Raw genomic sequence first — 3648 nt, 5'->3', positions numbered from 1 at the left:
TCCCAGCTTCAGTATTTTGCCTGACTTCATGTAGGCTGTGATAGGAGCCTTGACTGGCCTTGCTTACCAGAGATTTTTACTTGTTTGTTTTGTTTTGTTTTTAGAGGTCTAGGATTACTAGTGAATGTATTAGCTTCTCTGGGCCACAGTGATCACCTGGACTAGAGTCAATGGGTTTTTGTCCTAATGATAAAAAAAAAAAAACAGCTGACTAAATTCCTGTTTTAATTATCTCAAAATGAGGCAATCTGGCAACCTTGCAAAGCCATCAATAATATTCTGCTACCACTTACAGAAATGGTCTATCAAGATGGCTTTTCAAGGTTGACTGTAAAAAATGTTTATTTTGGGGACTGGGAAGGTGGCTCAGTGGTAAGAGCGCTTGCTTTGCATGCCTGAGGCCCTGGGTTCGATTCCCAGCACCACCTATGAAAAAAAAGCCAGAAGTGGCACTGTGGCTGAAGTGGTAGAGCACTAGCCTTGAGCTGAAGAGCTGAGGGACAGCGCTCAGGCCCAGAGTTCAGGCCCCACGACTGGACCCAAAAAAAAAAAAGTTTATTTCTGTGTGGGAGGACCATATAAAAAACAAAAAAAATCACATCGTACATTATAAATACTTTAGAAACAACAGCAAGAAAAAAACCACTTGTGTCCCTATCTTGGGGTTCATTAAGCTTAACATCACCTTATCTATTCACATGCACATAGCTTTTGACCTTTTCTGCTTATCCACGACATATATTAATTATTGACAATAAGGGATACCACGTGACTGATGTTTCTTTGGACTTGGATTATTTTAGTTAATATAATTTTTCCTAGTCTTTCCATTCCGTAACAAATTGGGTGATGTCATTCTTTCCGATGGACGATAGAATTCCCATACACACACACACACACACACACACACACACACACACACACACAAACTCACAACGTTTTCTTGATCCATTCATCTACTGAGGGGCATCCTGGTTGGTTCCATATCTTAGCTATGGGAAATAATGCTGCAATAAACATAATTGTATTGGTAATTTTAATATGTTCTTGTTGCTGACTATTTAGGTGAATACCCAAAAGTGGGATTGCTTGGTCATTTGTGAGCTCTATGAGGAATCTTTTAAGGAACCTCCATACTGCTTTCCAAGTGGTTGAACAAGTTTACACTCCCACCAAAAAGGAAATAGGGTTCCCTTCTTGCCACATCCCCTCCAGCATCTGTTATTGTAAAAATGTGGAGTGCTTCACAAATTTGCGTGTCACACTTGTACAGGGACCATGCTAATCTTCTCTGTATTGTTCCAATTTTAGTGTATGCGCTGTTGAATTGAGCACAGAACATTTTTTGTATATAAAGTGGAATTGATTTTCTTAAACTAGACAATTCAACAAAAAGTAAGTTCAAAAGATTTGTCGTGAAATTTTAGAACCATGTATTTCTTACATAAGCACACATTTAAGACTAAATTCAAGATATGTTAAAACAAAATAATTCCAGGTATTTGTTGTTCAACAGATGTGTAGGAGGAGAAATTCAATTATTCTATACAAGGCACCTATCATAATGAACACTGCAGCAAATGTTAAATTCTTTTTTAAGTTTTAATGTTTTAAATATGTTTAATTTTGGGAATTTGCTTATATGCCAAAATTAAGATTGTTTGGTAGGTCATATAACTTTTCTATAAAGTATTTAAGATTTATGGTAGCAGACATATACAACTAAGTATGTACATTTCAGAGTTTATAGAAAGTTTACTAATGAGAAGTTGCAAAGTCTTTGTATGAAGAAACAGTGAAGAGTTAAGACTTTGTTAACTACACAGTTTCTGTAAAAACTTTAGGGCTTCCTTACTTTATATGTTAGCGAGGAACAAAAATGATTATATAAACCATATACAGATGATGAGATGAGACATAAATAGTAATCTTAGAGGGTAAATTTAAAGACTACTCATAGCCTATAAAACTCTTGTTGAACATCATAATCTTAGCCAGTTTTAAATGTACAGGAATATGAGAAAATAGTAAAATCTAATATGTAGTACACTTCAAATACTGGAAACAATGGTATTTGGTTTTTATTTTATTAATCATTAATATTTAATTATTGGTTTTCTTTATTTGCAGCATTGTTTTCCTTGTTGTAATATAAAACAACTTTTTATAAGTCATCATTACGAGGTACTTTGAGATTGTTACTGGGATGGCCACACCATTTTTATAGGTGCATGTGAATTTACAAAGAGCAAAATTAAGAACAAAATATTGACTAAAATATTCTCAAGTAGAGTTTGAATCAGGAGTGTTGATAAATGTCCACACATAAATCTTAGCCCTAGGCTGAAACAGTGGTTTTACACAGTTGAGGCCACAGAATTGAGGGACGGTTTTGTGTTTAGTGTTTTGGTTTTGTTTCTGTTGGTTGTGGGGCTTGAACTCTGGGTCCTGTGTACTGCTCCTCAGCTCTTCATCTCAAGGCTATTGCTACCACTTGAGCCACAGCACCACTTCCATCATTTTCTGCTTATGTGGTGCTGAGGAATGTGGTGATAATGGGTTATCATACATCAAATACCTTCAAATGTACATGTAGAGTCTAAAGATAGCAGTATGAATATTCTCATACAGCTCTTGTTTATCTGTTATGCACTTTCAGTATTATGATATTTCTCTTTCATTCTCTATTTCCTCTCTTTCTCTTTCATGCTCCATGTCTGCTACTTAGAATTTCTGCTGAGCTACTATTGTCCTTCTGGAACCACTGGGATTTGGGGAACATGATAGGGACGATCAGTTACCCTTGCATTCTTTAAGAGTTATAAGAGTGACGTGATATTATTCTTTGCCATTGTAAATGGCAAAACAACAGATCTAGGAATTCCTTTTCACTTTTAGTACTATTACAAATTTTCCTCATAGGAATCATTGGGATGGATAAAATACTTTTAACCTGCGTCCTAAAAGATCTTTTCCTTTTACAAGCAACCTTTTTCTTTTAATATCAGTAAGTAACAAAAACAAAGCTATCCTATGGAAAGTAAGCTGAAGTTGTTCACAGGGATGAAAAACAAGGAAGTGGGGGAAGTGAGCACAGATCCTCAGAGCAGTTTATCATGTACACTTTGTGAGAATGACAATGTGCTGGGAAGTCTAGATTAAATCACTGAACACCTGATATATATAAATATATGCACATATATATTTATTTATATATGAATATATGTGTGTATATGCCCTTATATATGTACACAAGTATATTGCTCTACATACAAATACACACATATATATATACACATGTATACATGCACACATGGAGAAAGACGCATAGATACAGCCAACACAAGTTTCACTACTTGTTGAATATGCCCTAGACGGAATGCTTGGAACCAAATATGTTGAAGATATATTTGTCTCTAAGACTTATTTTAGCACTTCTCTAATCTCTTATAACTGGTAGGTTTTGACAGATTCAACTTGCAAATACAGTACAAGTGATAGCAAATCACCCAGAAATCTCAGTAAGTATAGGTCATATGGTGTCTCCTTGCTCCCCATAGAATGTTTGCTCTTGTAGACACTCTCAACAACCAAAAAAGCAGGAGAATACCCTGGTAAAGAATAAAGTTATACGGCATCTTTCCTTGA

At 35.4% G+C, this 3648-nt stretch overlaps 1 non-coding gene across 1 annotated transcript; it reads right to left on the bottom strand.

Annotated features, from left to right (window-relative positions):
* Window positions 1–1228: 1228 nt before the first annotated feature.
* On the bottom strand, window positions 1229–1335 carry LOC122127863. The gene has a single exon (XR_006151311.1). It is a non-coding gene; the product is annotated as a U6 spliceosomal RNA (small nuclear RNA).
* Between the last annotated feature and the right edge of the window lie 2313 nt (window positions 1336–3648).

This window comes from Dipodomys spectabilis, unplaced genomic scaffold (assembly GCF_019054845.1).
Source record: "Dipodomys spectabilis isolate Male_0828 unplaced genomic scaffold, ASM1905484v1 ptg000315l, whole genome shotgun sequence".
Lineage (NCBI taxonomy): Eukaryota > Metazoa > Chordata > Mammalia > Rodentia > Heteromyidae > Dipodomys > Dipodomys spectabilis.
This window is presented reverse-complemented; position numbering and strand designations above follow the sequence as displayed.